This window comes from Eucalyptus grandis, chromosome 1 (assembly GCF_016545825.1).
Source record: "Eucalyptus grandis isolate ANBG69807.140 chromosome 1, ASM1654582v1, whole genome shotgun sequence".
Classification (NCBI taxonomy): Eukaryota; Viridiplantae; Streptophyta; class Magnoliopsida; order Myrtales; family Myrtaceae; genus Eucalyptus; species Eucalyptus grandis.
This window is the reverse complement of record NC_052612.1, coordinates 39071480-39092055: the sequence shown is the minus strand read 5'-3', so window position 1 is coordinate 39092055 and position 20576 is coordinate 39071480. Positions and strand designations below refer to the sequence as shown.

The following is a 20576-nucleotide window of genomic DNA, read 5'->3' as shown; positions in this document are numbered from 1 at the left end:
GGGGCACCTTTTGAGGTTTACCCATATCAACCCAGATATTGGATTTCACCAGTACATACTCCAATCCTTCGGCATGCCTCAGCATTGACGCGTGGAACTTACGTTTGGTGATTTCCTCCGGTAAACCAAAACACAATGGGATGAGGTAGAGGTACTGCCATCTACAGGCCTGAAATGGTTATATAATAATAACTAGTGAGACAACGTCTCGGCGAGTTTTACCCCCTAAGATCCGATTAGTAAACCAATACACTATGGGCTATCTATGCACACACGAGTTAGAGGACTTACCTTGGCCTCAGATTCCACCTGCATATAGCACAATTCAAATAGGCACCCAAGCAATCATCACAGATTGAAGCAACGATCAATCGACTTAGTCGATTACATGTTAATCAGACCATTCCCCAGTCAATCCATTCTATATTGTCCATTCTCCAAGATAACCTATCGAGTTACCGAGCCAGTATATTACATGATTCATTCTCCGAGATGACACACTAAGTTACCGAGTCACTATAATATACTATTCATTCTTCAAGATAATCTATCAAGTTACCGAGCTAGTATATTATAATATTCATTCTCCGAGATGACATATAGAGTCACTGAGTATATTCATCATAATGTGCATTCTCCAAGATGAGATGTCAAGTCACCGAGCTGTTATGGCATGTCGTCCATTCTCCAAGATGATCTATAGAATTACCGAGCCGGTATATAAGCAATTCTTTCTCAAGATGACAGGAGAATCATCGAGCTAACATTTCATACCGTCCATTCTCCAAGATGACCTATAGGGTTACCGAGCCGGTATACAAGCAATTCTTTCTTAAGATGATAGGAGAGTCATCAAGCTATAATAGTATAACGTACATTCTCCAAATGACATACGAATCATCGAGCCGTTATAATATTTTTGCAATTTTTGTAGGTTCTTCACAAGTTTCTTTAGTCTGATGAACGGAAAAACAATTTAGGTAGGTCTCTGTGATGATACTGGGAAAACATGTGGCACAGTTTGGTTTCAAACGTAGGATAGATTGAACATTCTTAGAAAGACGAATGAAAACATTTTTGTCAACAGAGGGAAACTCTCAAGGTATAACGACAGACAGAGAAGCTCGCTCAAATAAATGACACATAATGTGTTCACATGTCGCAGCAATAAAAATCCCACAATGGGCCAGTGAGAAGGCAGAGTAGAAGAAAAAGGTGGAAATGAAAAGGCCAAATGCTCAAAATATTCTAGCTTACAGCGGCCCTCTACATGATTAACATCTTGGAAAATACGGCCATCCCATCGGAAGTCCATCTCAGGATATGGAGATGTACCGCTTAGCAGTCTCTTGTGAGCACTTCAAGTTGCCTGTCTTCGTATTAGAAGCAGAAGGGGCCTTGTTGTCATCAAAACGGCAAGCCCGAGAAACCAAGGCTCGACCAGAAGCAAGTGACCGAGACAATTTCTCAAAGCTTTGATGAAGCTGATCCGAATGGAAATTTTACAGGTCGACAAGCATCTTCAAATAAATTACATTAGACATGTCAGTGGCTCAGTGTTTGCTCGAGAACAACAAACCAAGGCATGTAAAGCAGAGAAAGAAAATGTTCTACTTGGATAATCCATTTAAATTTTGCCTTTGACCATCGTTCATCATCCTCTTTTTTCCTTTGAGATTATGTCCAATGTTTGCAAATGAAGCTCATTTACCCCTTTCATATCATTATCTGAAAGGACCACTTGATAGTGAAAGTTTAATACTGCAATGAGAGCTCTTAAAGAATTAATGCATAGGAGCTTATAAGCGAAACAAGTCCTGTCCACCCAGAATCTGAAGATTGAGAAGCTAGCTCGGTAAATTGATCAACCATGTGATCGCTGTGATCCGAACGAGCTGAGAAGCTTAGCAGTCCCTCCATCGAAGTGTCAGAGCTTATATCGGTAGCTAGTTCTCTCACCTAGGACCTGATAATTGCAAGGCTGATAGCTAAGTAAGTTCGTCAACAATCTGCTAGCTGTGACTGGAAGGAACCGAGAAGTTATTAACTTGAGCTATCTATACTAGCTAATCCCCCAAGCATTTAACAAATGCAGACATGGAGGGCCTCCCACTAAAATCATCTTGCAGACACCATGCTGATCAAACCGTCCGTGGCTGCCACTGCATATTTCAGCACAAAAAATCAATGACAAGCAAGAGCGTGTACTCGTTTACTCATCTCCGAGTGTCTCTCAGGCATCTAATCAAACACTTGTTGTGTGGGGCTTAAAATCGGCACATTCCTCACGGAGGTGACTCATAGTCCGGGGGGGCGGAGCGATATTGATTGCGCTGCCGCTCCTGGCATCCGTCTACTCCGGGGATCCTTTGCCTCCTCACTTCACATTTGTGCGCGCGAAATTGTATAGCTTTTGCGTGAGAAGCCGTGTCCGGATGCCATGGATATGAGCTCAAGCGAACAAATACGTGGTATTTGCCTTTGCCATTGTCAACTTTAGGTCTCTGTCTGATTCAAAAGAGCGAAGCGATTCTGTTGGCCTCAACCTTTTTTCTTCCTCTTACTTCGTGCTTTGAAGATGAGGAAGATGCAGCCAATATGAAGTAAAGAACCGGTTCTGAGTTTAGTTCGGGGAAAAGGGGAAAGGACGAATCGGATTCAGTTTCTGCCCAGCCATGTCGTAGTCAACCCTCGGAGCTCGCGGCATAAGTTAGTGGCCACAGCAACTTCGCCGACGTCGCGCCTTCTTCGGGTACATCTTTTCCTTGTTGGGAGTAATGTTTGGTGTTCTCGAAGACGGGACTACTTGTGTTATGTTGTCTAATTTATTTTTTAACATGCCAACCCCGTGATATAAATATTTAAAAAAATTTGTGGGTAATTAGCTAAATATTCGAATTTATCCTGAATTAGGCAACTCCCGATAAAAGAAAAGTTAAGGTGCAATAAGCATGTGATTCTATTAAAATTAGGAGTAAAATCATGCGATAAAATTTATATTTTGTGAACTACTTTCCTAATCCAATTTTAGAATATGCTATCACAACTCATCCCATTAACATGGTTCCATATGAACTAAAATTTCCGCTTTCTTCCGCAGATTGCTTTGTTGGTAGAATGTCGAGATGCTTTTTTGGTCCGAACGGTAAACTCCAAACGCATCTTAATTTGCCGTGTAGATCTCTCTCTCTCTCTCTCTCTCTCTCTCTCTCTCTCTCAAGCTGAACGCATGCACCTTTTTTTTTTTTTTTGAATTAACCGAAAGATGCAAGAAGAAGTCTCATTTTCAAGCCGAGGGACAAATCTTCCCGCATAGAGTACTCAAAATTTAAAAGTAGTGTGATGAAGATGTCTTCACAAATTCTTTTTTTTTTTTTTTTCTTCTGTTACTTGCTCAAAGTACCTAATTTGACATACCAACTATTCAACGGCCAGAATGATACAACGAACCCATAAGGAGAAAAAAAATCAATATGGTACTAATGAACAAGCTCTAATGTGCACTTGGTGGCGTATTTACAGAGGGTTTTTGTTGGAATATAATACGTGAAAACGACAAAATTTTGCAATTTACGTCAACACAAAATCACTAGAGATATAATTTAGAAATAATAAGGACACTAAAAATTTATGTGGTTCGGTCTGAGTATTGATACCTACATCAACGGGGAGAGCCAGCAATAAATAATCTAGTATAATCGGAGAATGAGAGTTTATAATCGTTCACACGCTCGAGTGTTTCCCACCACTAGATTTAAGCCAAAACTCAAAACGTTTATAAATAAATAACTTACTTGAATGTAGAAAGCCCAAATTCAAAATGTTTATAAATAGATAACTTATTTGAACGTAAACTCATATCACAAAATTATCACACGTTAAAATGCACACTGAAAGCAAAAACTCCAGCCTCTTTTTCTTTTTCTTCTTTTGTCTCATGTGCGTACTGCTTCGCGTTCTCCTTTTTTGATCACGTGGCTCGTGAGCCCTCAAGCGGCTCTCTTTGGACATGCTGCTCCTTCTTCTTCGTAGGGCTTCACGTCTATTTTTTTTCATATAAAAGTACATGCCTTTTTTATGTGTGTGCTCGCAGTCAAAACTTTGACTCTGGGCTCACCTTCGATTCGTTTCTCCAAAATGGATTCTTCTTTTGCCTTCTTCTGCACGTACAAGAAAAAGGTAGATAACCCTTTTCTTTTTTTATCTATTTATTTTATTTTCTCCTGTGTGGAGCTACAAAAAGTCTAAAAAAAAGAAGGGTTTCTTCATCCAATTTGAAATCTCCTTAGAAAATCTTTATTAATAAATTCGATTTATCCTAATTCAAATTCGAGATATTCATTTAACAGTTCCAATCAGTAGGTGCATGCAAGTAAGGCAATTTTCACCTGCGATCCACATGCCACGACCAGAGCACCTAGGAGTTCGATGGTTCAGGTTCTTTTGACTCTTTTTGCTTGATTGTGCGTCTCCCTCATTGCTAAATCATGAATTCCAGATTCGGACTGATCCTGTTCTTGGCTGGGCGGATCTCTTCATGTTCTGAGCTTTGTTTACTGAAAGTTCATGATTTTTTTACTAGTGCCTCGCACCAAACATAGTCATTTCTTCTCAAGGTAATGAGTTTCCTTATCTCCACTTGGTTACTTCTGTCATCGTCTAACGTATAATCTGAAGGCAGAAGCTCATATAACAACTCCTCTTTAGCAACTGCTCTGTTTTAAGCTGCGCCTGATGTCTAAAATGATCTCCTGAGTAACAATGTGCTCCATATTGTGCTTTAAACTTCGCCCTGTTTGTTGCTAATCTTTCTTTTTCAATGGTTTAATAGTGTAATTTTCTAGTTGTAATTCAGCCATTCCCAGCTCTGGATAATCTTCATTCCTGTATCCAACTGAGAGCAAGATCCAATTCTCTCCAGATTTTCCTACCTTTGGCGAAATGTACATACACCATAATCCATGAGGTTTCCTAAAACCATAGCTAGCCAAATTTACCTATTTTTCTTCTGCAACCGAGATTCTTAATGTGGTACATCTCTGAAGTTGTGCTATAGCAACTTTGGCGCTCTTACTTTCCCTTTCTATAGACGGTTTCAGATTCATCCCAGTCATACATCTTCTTACTCGAATTATGGTGTTCAAAATGTTAATGAGGACCTCTGCTGCATTACACATCTTGATTTAGAGAAGGGATTTTTCTTTCTCTCAGAGGAATGGTATGCTTATTTGACGGATCAGTTCGTTTACTAGGGTTGGCATAGAAAAACTTGCAGGTTACATTTCTGAGTAATCTTATGCCATCTTTGATATGAATGAGGCCTAGAAGCACTTCAAACTGGGCGACGTTCTTTGTGTGTCGACTTGCTCCTTTGTTTGGAAATGAGAAATATCATATCCGTAGTCATGATGGCAAGAAACAGTATGGTGATTTGCCAAAGGTATCTTACAGGAAAGGTTGCCTTGATGTCCCTCATGTGCTTGGATTTTAAAGAGAAAGAGTGATGGAATCGAGCACGTCTCATGCAAACTGATTTATGGTTGGACTCTTTATCTGTATCATGAACTTTCAACCAATTAAACAAAAAAGCGACTTAGAATTTCATTCAAATTATGGGATCATAAGCACGACTACAAGAAAAAACATTTATATAGCAGAAACGCCAAAAGAAGTCGCCCCATCTAAGCATCGGAGTTCATGTCTGAAGCTGGTTTTGTTCACCTAGGACCTGATAATTGTGAGGGCAGTAGCCGACTAGCATCATCAACACTATGATCGCTGTGACCAGAAGGAACTGAGAAGCTGTAACTCAAGCCATCTTCTATATCAGCTGAGCCCTCCAAGCATCTAACCACTTGCAACATGGGGGGCCTCATGCTGCTATCATCTTGCAAACACCATGCTGTGATTTTCATCATCTTGACAGCTTCTTGGCCATGTAGTTGCATGTCACCACTGGACTTATCAACCACCTCCAGTAGTTGTTCTTGTTCTGCTTTGCACTTGAAAAGGGTCAACATATGCACTTCATCACTTGGCAAAGAGCGGTCCACATTTTTCCTCCCACATAGGACTTCTAACACGACAATGCCAAAACTACACACATCTACCTTTTCCGTGATAATAGAGCTTAGCCACTTTGGAGCAAGGTAACCTGGTGTTCCTCGCATGGTTGTCATGGCATGGCTTTGGTCCTTATCAATTAGCTCCGACAACCAAAAATCAGCGAGCTTTGCATTGAAATGTTCATCCAAAAGTATATTCTGCAGTTTGATGTCTAAGTGAATTATGTTTTTTAATGGCATTCCTCATGGAGATAGGCTAGTCCTTTGGCAATGTCGAGGATGATCTTTCTCCTCACTTGCCAACAAACGTCAAACTCTTGATCATTATGGAAGATCCACTTATCAAGAGAACCATTGCACATGTACTCATAGACCAAAAGCTCATGTGATTTTTCAGCACAAAATCCAAGTAGTCTTACCAAATTGACATGATGGATTGTGCCAATGGTTTCGGCCTCGGCCGAGAATGACTTCTTTATTTGACCAAAACCATCAAGACACTTGACTGCAATCCTACCCCTGCTGGGTAAAGTTCCTAGAAACACTGAGGCAAATCCTCTTTCCCCAAGCTTGATGTTGAAATCTCTTGTCATGGCCTTCAAGTCCTCAAAGGGGAATCTAGTTATCTGAAGCCTTGGTAAGTCTAGATCATCATCCTCAACATCGTTTCTTCTCACCTTACTTAACATATAAATCCCAACTATGCTTACTAAGACCACAGAAACTGCTCTAATAGTAGTCCCTAGGATTAATACTGTTTGTCCACTTCTCTTTCTTGGAAAGATTGATAACAGCATCAGTGGGTTTGAACTATGGTTGACTTTGATAAATGCTAAGGTGGAATACGTCCTGTATGAGTTATCTACGAGGGAGAATGAATCTGATAATAAATAGCAGTCTCCACAAAAAAAAAAAAAAAAAAATGGTTTGATTTTGAATAGTGCCATTGTGCATGAGCACCCTTTCTTCAAACACTCTTCCTTGCAACTCTCCACAGTGGTGTTTGAGATGTTTGCACTAATATTATTGTACGACCAAGCAAAGAAGGTGATCTCCTCAACTTCTGCGAAAGTGTTATCATGTTAATCACAAGAGAATGGGGAGGTGCGATTGCAACCATCAGACGAAATCCTCGCGTCAATTTGCTGTGTCTCGTTTGGACAAAGACAATCATAGCCATGAGAGGTAGTTGAACAAATGCCATAACTTCCACACGCGAATGGATAGGCGCAAGAATCAACTCGATTCTCAAGAAGATCCTTCGGGTTCCAAGAATAGGAGTGTTCATCGTAAACAAAATGCATCAAATGCCCATCCTGGTTCAGATAAATAAACTGAGCTGAGGATGTTAGGGACAATTCAAACTCACTGAAGGTTCCATTCTTGTAAAGTGCTCCAACATGTCCATTGTCGCTCTTCATTTTGCTCACATCGCTTGTTTTGTAGTAAATTTGGGGAGAATTGGCTACCCTTACAGACCCGACAAAGCCTATCTGATCATCGATGGTGAACGTGTAGACCGGCAATGTTCCATCCAGCTTACTAGATGTCATCATTAGTTTCATGCTGGGATGTAGCTCCTGTCCAGGGAGAATTGCGTTTGAAGGGTGATCGAAAGACTGCCAAATGATGGCATCATTTTTACTTCAGTCAAGTTTAAGCCTACCACTAACTTGCCAGCCGTATTTGTAGACCACATTTTTTTCCAGTCGTCACCCAGTAAAACCAAATCGCCCTCCTAGGTGAGTCGCATTTGCAAAGTGTCGTTCATCATTTCCTGACGAGCCCACCAAACTATTAATGGTGTGATGTTTCCCATGTCTGGTGTCGGTTGGAAAATATACACGCCAAAACGGCGTAAAACGCCAACGCTTATGGAGCCAAAAAAAAGAAACTTGGTCCTAAGTTTAGCCTGGAAAGCATGACCTTGATATCGATGCCGTTTGCATTAAAATCATAAGGTTTATCGGCTGTCCATGAGGTGGGAACATTAACTGATGAAGGTCCACTCTGGAATTTGGCGATAGTTAGGGTGCACATGACAACCATTCTGTTCCAGAAATAATTTCTGGAACAGAAATAGATTTTTCTATTTCTATTTCTAGAAAAGTTTCTAAGCAAAAATAACCGCTTGATAACGACACAAAATTTCTAATCTAAAAATAGAAATTCGTTTAATAACGACACAAAATTTCTTCCTTTTGGACGGCGGTGGACCAGCGAATAGCGATGACGGACGGCAATGATAGTGGGCAGCGGGCAGCGGGGGTAGCCGCGACCGATCGCGCGGCTGTGGCGGCAGCCAATGACCGGCGGTGGCGGCGGCGAGGGCCAGCGAGCAACGGGCAATGGACGGATGGTGGTCGGCGACAACGAATGAAAGACCAGTTGACGAACGATGAGAAATATTTTTATTTCTAATTTCTATTTTAAAAATAGAGAAGTATAAAATTTTTACTTCTGATTTCTATTCCAAAAATAGAAAAATGGAATAAGTTTATCAAACGGATGTCTATTCTAGAAACAAGTCTGGAATAAAAAAATTGTTTCTGAAACAGAAATCAGAGATTGTCATGCGCGCCCTTAGGAGCGGAAGCAACAGGATTAGGAGTGGGAGGCTTGGAAAAGGAGCAGATGAACAAGAAGGGATCATCCAACCAGGTGGGACCATTGAGATGTGTGCAAATAAGGTCAGATGTTTCGAGTGGGAACTAGAAAAAGAGGGAATGCCCTCTAGTACTAGAGATTTGCGAATGATGATGCCTTTTATAAACAAGAGGTTTATCTCTTGTTGGAAGACTTCAAAGCTGGGGATAGTCTAGTCCTGATTCATACCAGGAAAAATCTCTGTTACTTCCTTATTTTTCACTAATAAATAAATATATACATAAAGCGAAAAGAAGTTTGCCGAATGGAGTATTGACTCTTGAGAATTGATAAGATACGTAAATACTCTATTTACAAATTATCTATTGGTTAATTTATGAGTTCAAAGCATATAAAGTTAATCTTGATGAGGTAATAATATGATAATTTGAAAGTTTAAATGTACCAACGGAGAGTTAAGTTTCATGGATAGAGAGCAATTTTTTGTTGGAATTTAAACAAAATCGTGGGTAGTGGGATTAAGCTAATTTATGAAATTATGCGAAAATAAGCATTAACTGTTTCTTGTACTCCTAAAATAAAAATAATCAATCAGTAACATTATCTTTCACCAAAATCATTTGCATTATGAACTTTAATAAGCAAGATTTAGTATGACAGAAGAAATTGCCATTTAAATTTGAAAAAAAAATAGAATTCTTTTAATGTGTTGGCAAAATAAAGATCATTGCGAGTCTTATTTAGCTCCTTTACTATATCGACTCTTCTATTTACCTTAGACCAGCTCTGTCTCCATGATGACCTTCTAGACAAAAGTTAAAGATGATAAGTGGGGTGCTGATTTTGACAAAAATTTAGACAATATTCCGATCATTTAAACGCGTGGATAGGGTAAGTGTAACTAGTTTCGTTTATGAGTAACGCGTTTTCTTAAAGACGAAAAAACTTAGGCAAAAGAATCTTTCAAGTGCCATAACTTGGCACAAAGGGACACTTAAATGTTATAACTTACGAAAGGTACACTTAAGTGCTATATTCGAAAAAAAAAAAAACATATCACTTAAGTTTCATTCGCCAAAGTCCGGCCAAACCGCTGACATAGCATTTTTCTAACGAAGTGAGTGCAAAATGACGTCATTTCGCACACTAACGTGGCTAAATAATGCAAAAACAGCGTCGTTTTGAGCTGACGTGGTAAAAATAATAATATAAAAATTAATTAAATTAAATTTAGTTAAAATATGAAAAAATTAAAATTAAAATTCAATTAAATTAAATTATAAAAATAATTTTAAAATTAAATTTAGTTAAAATATTAAAAAATAATCATTTTAAAATTAAATTTAGTTAAAATGTTTAAAAATAATAATTAAAATTAAAGAAAATTAAAAAATTAAAAAAAAAAAATTGAATTGGGGGAGGGGGCAGCTCTTAGCCCTCACCCACCGCTGCCGCCACGCCACCCCACCGTCGCTAGGAAGGGCCGGCAACGGAGGGGGGAGGGTCGGCCAGGGTCGGCCCCGGCAAGGGCTCGATGACCCCGGCCGACCCCCACCCCCTTCTTTAAAAATAATATTTTTTAAAAATTTCTATTTTTTTAATTATCTTTTTTATATTTTAACTAAATTTAATTTTAAAATCATTATTTTTAATATTTTAACTAAATTTAATTTTAAAATTATTATTTTTTCATATTTTAACTAATTTAATTTTAAATTTATTATTTTTTCGTATTTTAATTAATTTTAATTTTAAATTTATTATATTTTCGTATTTTAACTAATTTAATTTTAAATTTATTATTTTTTCGTTTTAACTAAATTTAATTTTAAGTTTATTATTTTTTCGTATTATTAAATTTATTATTTTTTAATATTTTAACTAAATCTAATTTAAAATTTATTATTTTTTAAATATTTTAACTAAATTTATTTTAAATTTATTATTTGTTCATATTTTAACTAAATTTAATTAATTTTTATATTATATTTTTTATCACGTCAGCCTAAAACGACGTCGTTTTGCATTATTTGGCCACATCAAAGATGCAAAAACGATGTTGTTTTGTACTCGCTTCGCCGGAAAAATGCCACGTGTGTAATTTGATCGGATTAGCACTCAAGTGATCTATTTTGCTCCGATTTTGGAACTTAAGTGTACATTTCGTAAGTTATGGTATTTAAGTATTCATTTCTGCCAAGTTATGGCACTCCAGGAGTCCGCATGTCAAAAAACTTACTTTAGACATATAACTCTAAGCATATGAAATACCATAAACAGAGTAAATCATGAGCCTAAACCTAAACAGGTTACCCAAATATAGATTTGGAAAACCGTATTGTGCCATGTCTTTAATCCATACATACAAGCACATTCTTTTATCATAATACTAATCTCAAGACTTTCGAGTAAAATATGTTAAAAGGAGAATCCTAAAACAAATCGAACACGCATCGATATTAATTATACAAGCAACAATGTGTGAACACAATCACTAAAAAGATTGTGAGATCAAGTGAATACAAGACGAATTGAGTGATAAAACGTAGTTGCATCCGATACATGACAAAAGACATGGTATGGTACCACCATGTGAGAATCCCAGCAAATTTTCTTGAAGAAGGCAACCTTCTTAAATGTAATGAGAACGCGGCCCGATCGTCAAACCTTCAGAATGCACTGCGGACCGCAGAAAGGCTACAATGGGCGTCAATGCCCTCTTGCGCGTTACAACATCGCCTTGTGATTGGTTAATTCCCTTTTTTTTCCACACGGATAGGCATTTTCTTTCCGTGTCCTACTAGTCACACGACTTTTGGATAGTAACGTTGAAGTAGAATAATAAACCAAATCGAACGCACATCAATAGTGATTATATGAACATCAATGTGTGAAGAATTGTGAAATCAAACGAATAAAAGATTAATTGAGTGATAAAATTTCTCCGTCAGTTATTCCCACGTTAACAAGTGCTTACTTTTCATATTTAATTCAAACTACTTCAATTTTCGAGTATTGAGTATACATGATACAAGAAAGTAAATCTATTCAAAATTGTGAACCTTTTTTTCTTGATTTATTTGTGAATAAACGAAGGCTTAAAACAGTCAACAAAAAATTCGACGTTCGTTCATATAAAAAAAAGCGGGAGGCATCCCTAGACATGACACAATAAACATGGCAGTGATTAAAGTTGTATCTCACCACAACACAAGAGCGGAAGAGCTCCGTTGAGGGCTGCCCCACCTACCATATAATTTTAATGGGCTGACAATATTATACTCCTTATTTTAACATGCCGGTGCCGGCACGCTATAGTCCCCAATTGAGGAGAAAATTTTTTCCTTCCTTTCTCCAATAAATATCTCAAATTTTACGTCCCAAAGTTTAAACATAATAGTTTAAGGTTATGCTCGGCATCGAATCTCACCTTCCCTTATTTGAAAAAAGTGAGGAGACATCCCGTGCACGGCAATTGATGATAAACATGGTGGGGTACTACCGCGTGAGATTTCTAGTGCTTTTATGGACGAAGTCAACCTTCCTAGAAGTAAGTAGCGAGAACACAAGCCAATCTTTAAACCTCCCAATTCCCATGATGTTCCAAATTGCTTGTTACGACATCACCGTGTGATTAGTTATATTATATGGTTTTCACTTTGGTAAAAATTTATAAATTTTTGTATTTATTTGTTTTTTCTTCTTACTCACGGACCGCTAGTTGCCGCCCGCCGCCGCACGACAACCACACGATCGCCACACGACCATCGCACGACCGCCGCACGATCAGCGCACGATCGCCGTTGCACGACCCTCGCTCAACCACCGCACGATCGCGCATGACCACCGCATGATTGCCACACAACCGCCAACCGTCGCCGCCGTAGGACCACCGCCCACAGTTCACCGGCCATAGCCCCCTCTCACGGCCAGTGAGCTGTGGGCGGCGATCCTACAGCAACAGTTGGCAGCCACGGTTGACAGTCGTGCGGCAATCATGCGCTGGTCGTGCGCCAATCGTGCGGCAATCGTGCGCCGTCATGCACCGATCGTGCGGTCATCATGCGGTGGCAAGCAACCAGGCGGTTCGTGAGTACGAAGAAAAAAAAAATCAATACAAAAATTTATAAATTTTTACTAAACGCGTTTATATTCTTTTTATATTCCAAGAATAGAAATTTTGTATAATTACTAAACATCTTATTTTATTCAGAAATTGTTCCCGGAGTAGAAATAGAAAAAATAAAAAATAAAAAACTCTTTCTGAAAATAAATAGTTCATCGGAATAGAAATGCTGCCATGTGCACCCTAATTTTACTGGGTGATAATGAAAACAAGATTTGGTCGGCAAATACTACTGGCAATTTAGTTGTAAGCTTAAACCTAACTGAAGTTGGAAATCTCATGCTCTACGACAGAAATGATGCTATCGTTTGGCAGTCTTTCGATCACCCTACAAACAGAATTCTTCCTGGCCAAGAGCTATGTCCCGGCATGACACTAACCACCCCAACACATTTGCCAAATGAGATGGCACAGTTCTACACATTTGCCATTGATGATCACATAGGCTTTGTCGCATCTCTAGTGAGAGTCTCTTCTCCCCAAATTTACTACAGAACGAGCAATGTAAGCAAAATGAAAAGCAAAAGTGGACAGGTTGCAACACCTTACAAGAATGAAAGCTTTGGTGAGTTTCATTTCTCCCAACTTTATCGGCTCAGTATATCTAGCTGGATTTTGGTGGGCATTGAAGCGTTATATTTATGATGCGTTCTTCAATCGCTGGAATAAGAACAATCTTCTTGAAATTGATGATTGCTATTATCCACTAGCGTGTGGTGGTTATGGCATTTGTTCATTTCCCAATCAATGTCGGTGTCCAAAAGAGAACGCAAATTGCACAGACGTCTTTGTCCTACAGTTGCAATCGTAGCTTACCTTTCTTATGTGATTCACACAATAACTCTTTCATAGAAATTGTGAATGTCACCGTCTTTACTTTGTGGGACGCCAATATTAGTGCTGACCTCTCAAACACAATTGTGGAGAGTTGCAAGGAAGAGTGTATGAGGAATGGGTGCTCATGCTCAATGGCACTATTTCGTAATCAAACCAATTTCTTCGATGGAGATTGCTATTTATTATCATATTCATTTTCCCTCATAGACGACACGTATGGGCTATATTCCATCTCGGCATTTATCAAAGTCAACCATAGTTCAAACACACTAATGCCATCATCAATCTTTCAAAGAAAGAATAGGGGACGAACGGTGTTAATCCTAGGGACTACTGTTAGAGCAATTTCGATGTTCTTAATAAGTATATTTGGGATTCATATTTCAAGTAAAGAGAGAAGAAATATTGTCGAGGATGATGATTCAGACTTACAAAGGCTTCAGATATCTAGATTCCCTTATGAGGACTTGAAGGTCGTGACAGGAGATTTCAACATCAAGCTCGGGGAAGGAGGATTTGGCTCGATATTTCTAAGAACTTTATGCAACGGTATTAGGATTGCAGTTAAGCGTCTTGATAGTTTTGGTCAAATAAAGAAGTCATTCTTGGCCGAGACCAGAACTTTGGGCACAATCCATCATGTTAATCTGGTAAGAATACTTGGATTTTGTGCAGATAAATCACATAGGCTTTTAGTCTATGAGTACATGTGCAATGGTTCTCTTGATAAGTGGATCTTCCAAAATGATCAAGAGTTTGAAGTCTATTGGCAAGTGAGGAGAAAGATTATCCTCGACATTGCCAAAGGACTAGCCTATCTCCATGAGGAATGCCATGAAAAAAAAAAATCCACTTGGATATCAAATCCCAAAATATACTTTTGGATGAACATTTTAATGCAAAGTGTCACGTCCCAAATCCAGGGCACGCGCACATCCCTCGATGATCGACTGAAAATGCGACGTCCCAAGACGAGTCACCGACCTTTTTTTTGTTCTTCTTCCTTATTACAGCCACAGCCAACCGCTTGCCAACTGTCGGCCACCTTCTGCTGCTCGTGGCCACCGTCGGCAGCTAATCACTAGCAATAGTTGCCGCTGCCCAAAGCCCACTAGCCGACGACGCCACCATTGTCCGCTGCAGCAGCTCGCCATCGCCAATCGCCACAAGACTACCGCCGATCGCCGGTAAAAATTTATAAATTTTTGTATTGATTTGTTTTTTGTTCTTACTCACGGACCGCCGATCACCACACAATGGCCGCACGATCGGCGCACGACCGTCACACGACCGCCGCACGATCGGCACACGATCGCTGCACGATTGTCGCACGACCACCGACTGTCACCACCGTAGGATTGCCGCCCACAGCTCACCAGCCACCGCCCCCTCTCACAGCCGGTGGGCTATGGGCGGCAATCCTACGGCAACAGTTGGCGGCGACGATTGGCGATTGTGCGGCAATCATGTGCCGGTCATGCGCCGATCATGCGTCGGTCGTGCGGCCGTCGTGCAGCGATCATGCGGCCCTCATGTGGCGACGTGCGGCGACCGGCGGTCCGTGAGTAATAAGAAAAAACAAATCAATACAAAAATTTATAAGTTTTTACCAAACGCATTTATATTCTTTTTCTACTCCAAGAATAGAAATTTTGTATAATTACCAAACATCTTATTTTATTCAGAAATTATTCCTGAGTGTAAAAAAAAACTCTTTCTGAAAAGAAATAGTTCATCGGAATAGAAATGTTGTCATGCACACCCTTATTTTACTGAGTGATAATGGAAACAAGATTTGGTCGGCAAATACTATTGGCAATTCAGTTATAAGCTTAAACCTAACGAAAGTTGGAAATCTCGCACTCTACGACAGAAATGATGCCATCATTTGGCAGTCTTTCGATCACCCTACAAACAGAATTCTTCCTGGCCTAGCTACGTCCCGGCATGACACTAACCACGCCAACATATTTGCCAAATGAGCCGACGCAGTTCTACACATTCACCATTGATGATCACATAGGCTTTGTCGCATCTCTAGTGAGAGTCTCTTCTCCCCAAATTTACTACAAAACGAGCAATGTAAGCAAAATGAAGAGCAACAATGCACAGGTTGCAACACCTTACAAGAATAAAAGCTTTGGTGAGTTTCATTTCTCCCAACTTTATCGGCTCAGTATATCTGGCTGGATTTTGGTGGGCATTGAAGTGTTATATTTATGATGCGTTCTTCAATCGTTGGAATAAGAACAATCTTCTTGAAATTGATGATTGCTATTATCCATTGGCGTGTGGTAGTTATGGCATTTGCTCATTTCCCAATCAATGTCGGTGTCCAAAAGAGAACGCAAATTGCACAGACGTCTTTGTCCTACAGTTGCAATCGCAGCTTACCTTTCTTATGTGATTCACACAATAACTCTTTCATAGAAATTGTGAATGTCACCGTCTTTACTTTGTGGGACGCCAATATTAGTGTTGACCTCTCAAACACAATTGTGGAGAGTTGCAAGGAAGAGTGTATGAGGAAGGGGTGCTCATGCTCAATGGCACTATTTCGTAATCGAACCAATTTCTTCGGTGGAGATTGCTATTTATTATCATATTCATTTTCCCTCATAGACGACACGTATGGACTATATTCCATCTTGGCATTTATCAAAGTCAACCATAGTTCAAACACGCTAATGCCATCATCAATCTTTCAAAGAAAGAATAGGGGACGAATAGTGTTAATCCTAGGGACTACTGTTAGAGCAATTTCGATGTTCTTAATAAGTATATTTGGGATTCATATTTCAAGTAAGGAGAGAAGAAATATTGTTGGGGATGATGATTCGGACTTACAAAGGCTTCATATATCTAGATTCCCTTATGAGGACTTGAAGGTCGTGACAGGAGATTTCAACATCAAGCTCAGGGAAGGAGGATTTGGCTCGGTATTTCTAAGAACTTTATGCAACGGTATTAGGATTGCAGTCACGCATCTTGATGGTTTTGGTCAAATAAAGAAGTCATTCTTGGCTGAGGCCAAAACTTTGGACATAATCCATCATGTCAATCTGGTAAGATTACTTGGATTTTGTGCAGATAAATCACATCAGCTTTTAGCTATGAGTACATGTGCAATGGTTCTCTTGATAAGTGGATCTTCCAAAATGATCAAGAGTTTGAAGTCTATTGGCAAGTGAGGAGAAAGATTATCCTCGACATTGCCATAGGACTAGCCTATCTCCATGAGGAATGCCATCAAAAAAATAATCCACTTGGACATCAAACCCCAAAATATACTTTTGGATGAATATTTTAATGCAAAGTGTCACGTCCCAAATCCCAAGCAAGCGCACATTCCTCGATGGTCAACTGAAAATGCGACGTCCCAAGATGAGTCGCTGACCCTTTCTCTCTCTTTTTTCTTTCAATTATGCACATGCCGAAGCGAATTAAATACAACACCCAGTCAACAAATAAACACGGGGATAATAAAAACAAGGGACAATTTCCTCACCAAATGTTGACCCTAGGAAGTCTATTAATTGCAAGCCTCTCATCAGCCACTTCCTATCGATCCTCTCAACAACCTTTAGGGATGAGGGTCACCTTAAACTGCGCTAACAGCGGGACTAGCCAAAAGGTGTCACATCTCGCGCCCACCACATCCGCACTCAACAGATCTCCACGCTACGGCCCTAAAAAAGGTTAGTCACAATGAGGTGAGATAAAATCTCAGCAAGTCAAAACCCTAAACCCCAATCAAGACGTAAATTTGCCTCGAAGGCAATCCTAAACACACATCATATAGAACTTACCTCGCCTCGGCGCGTACCTACACGTTAGCTCAACATATATACCATCATCAGTGCAGCAAGCGTGGTTTAATAACCGAAACACATCATTTCAATCATATGAGTCTCGATTATAAGGCCAAACCATTATGACACTTCTCATACCGTGCCACACAATTTTGTCCCATAATCATGCATAGCTATCACAACCATATAGGCGTGTTCCAGTTATTACGACCCAATAGCCACAGCCAACTCAACAATTGGCGGTCCTCCTGCATAACCGGGCGTCGTCCCCTTCGTCAGGCACGGCATCATCCTGCGTATTCATATGCATCAGGACGGCATTCCCCACAGAAGCATCGGCCCAGCCTCCACGGCAATCGGCATCCGTTGACGTGGGGCATCTAAACTTAATCAGGTATCATCCCGCATATTCATATGCATCAGGACAGGTTCATTACCCCACATATTCATATGCATCAGGGTATTAGGTGATCATACGAGCACACCCTCAATCAACCCATTTCTTATCTTTCTTATTAGCCAAGAATACCAAAAATTCCTTTTAAACCAATAAATCTTGCAATCCTTTTTTTTTTTTTTTGTTCAAAATCTTCCGAAATAAATTCGTATGGGGTCACGTATTTGAAATTAACTCGCCAAACTTTGCACGCATCTAGTATAAAACCTCCTTGTTTTATTGAGCACATAAAATCTGGCGTCCAAACCCGACACCTAATTTATTTTCTATTTTCTTTTCCAACTACCCCTTTTTTGGAACTAAACTTTAGTAACCCCTTTTTTTTGTTCAAAACTCTTAGAAATAAATTCATAGGTGCTCACGTACTCAAAATTAATTCGTCAAACTTTGCACGCACCTAGTTTAAAACCTCATTGTTTTATTGGGCAAATAAGTTTTGGCGTCCAACCCAACACCTAATTGTTTTTCTAATTAAAAGCTCATAAATTCATATTTGGCAATAATAATAAACAACCAACATAGACTAATCAACCTCATGATGTCACACATGAGTTCTCGGCATGCCAAACGTCAACCACATCACAACATATTCATTTCCCAGCAAGTAAGATACCAAAAACAATTACAAAACCACAACTAGCCCTAACCGGCAGAAACCAGGCCACTCGCGCGTCTCCAAATTTAAATCCAGGAACCTAACCAAATCAATTTGGAAAATTCTAAAATTTGAATATATTCTAAAGGACACTTAAAATAACATTTTTCATGAGACACTTTAACTTGGATCTTTCTAGATTAAGAGTAGTAAATCGCTCAAATTGTTACCAAAACTGTGTCTATTTTCAGAAAGTCTGTTTTCAAAAATCGGTTTGGTTCGAGGTCCAAACTTGTCCATTTAATCTTAAATTTGATTACATTAAACTACAAGATGTAATGAACAACTTTTGTAAAAAATCATTTCGAAAACCGAACCCTAAGAGTTGGTAAAAATCCTTTGAATACTAAAAGGTCATTGTTTTCAGCATAATCTAAGATTCTGTTTTGCAAATAACGAAACTGAAATCTCATTCTTTTAAATCCCTAAAATCTTGAGTAAAATATATGTCATAACTGAAGATATCTAAAATATTTTTCAAGAAAACAACTTCAAAATCATAGCACGTTTTTCCCCACAAAAATGGCAAGCGATGAGCATCAGAAAACTGATCCGGGAGAAATTCACTAAACCAAGCTAAATCACCTTCATTAGTACTAATCCAACCAACTAGATCAATACCAATCCATCTTAAGGCTAATCTAACCAAAATAGATTAACATTAATCCATCATAAGGCTAATCTCGCTTAATACTAATTTAACTAAACTAATTAACACTAATCTAACTCCTAAGCACAATTAACAACCTAATCAAGGATTAGGGAGTTAACTCACCAGATTAGGGCGGCGGCGGGTTCATGGCGACAGCGGCGACAACCCGAGACTACCATGCCTCCAATAGAAGCTTGGATTTGCAAGGAAACGACCTAACAAGCTCACGGCTAGGGGCACGGTTCTGCTTGGCTTGGTTGCTGGTCAATTGCTGGTGGTGGCGCTGGACGCAAGGCGGGTGGATGACAGTGAGGTGGTGGTTGTGGTTGCTGGCCATGGGCTGGTGGTGTGAGGCGAAGATGACTGCAGGGTGGTGTTGGCACTGGTGAAGTTGGCGCTGGAAAGTGGCATTGGGGTTGGGTCGCTGGCAGTGGCAAGGGGAAATGGAGGGTGCTAGACAATGTGGGATGGGGAGATGATGATGGTGGAATGGTGGGTTGATGGTGGTGATGTGGTGGAGATGATGGGGGATTTCGGCTGCAGCAAAAGTGGAAGAGGAAATGGAGGTTGCGGCTGCAGGTGGCGTGAGAAATAGAAGAAGAGATGAAGGAGAAGAAGAGAAAGGAGGGGTCTGCTGATGGGCTGAACGTGCGCATGAGTGGGGTGAGAAGGAGAGAGGAAAGAGAGAGAGAAGGGGGGGGAGGGAGAGAAAGTCCAACCTTTGGCCAATTGGAAGCCTAATGAAATTTTTAAGCACTCAAGGGAAAATGCCTCAAAAGTTTCATGCCAAAGGTCAAGGGGCGCTCCAATCACCATTTTCCCTTCAAATCCTCACAAATAAAATCCTTTTGGCAGCCAAATAACCCACTTAAAGAGTCCATCCGAATTTCATTTTCATTTTCCGATTTGTCCGAAATTCGATTTTTCCGCAAAAATTCCGAACTCATCGAAATTTCTCCGAAAGATGAGACGACGTCTTATAAATGAATCGTGACATGCTTGAACGTCTGAATCCCGAAATCAAATTCAATTTCGTGGTTAAAATCGACCGAATGCGATTTTAGTACAACCTAACCTATCTAGTAGCTTTTAGGGATTTTAGCGTGTTTGACCCATGGTTGATCATTTTCGATTCAAGTTTGTGCCTTTTCGACTCGTTGGTGACTCTCGGTTGTCATAAAAATTGCAAGGATTCAATCACGAGTACTAAGTATAAAATCACCCGCAATTTAATTACGTGTTTTCGTCGCAACCTATATTGGATCACTAATCGATTATAAGCATTATTACGGTTGAGCAATCTAATTCTCAAATCTGTCGCGTTATATCCCTTAACGCAAGCTTTGTGTGACATCCTAAAATTCG

General features: G+C 39.6%; 1 pseudogene; it reads right to left on the bottom strand.

Annotated features, from left to right (window-relative positions):
* Window positions 1–5717: 5717 nt before the first annotated feature.
* Window positions 5718–7618, bottom strand: LOC120286674 (annotated as a pseudogene).
* Between the last annotated feature and the right edge of the window lie 12958 nt (window positions 7619–20576).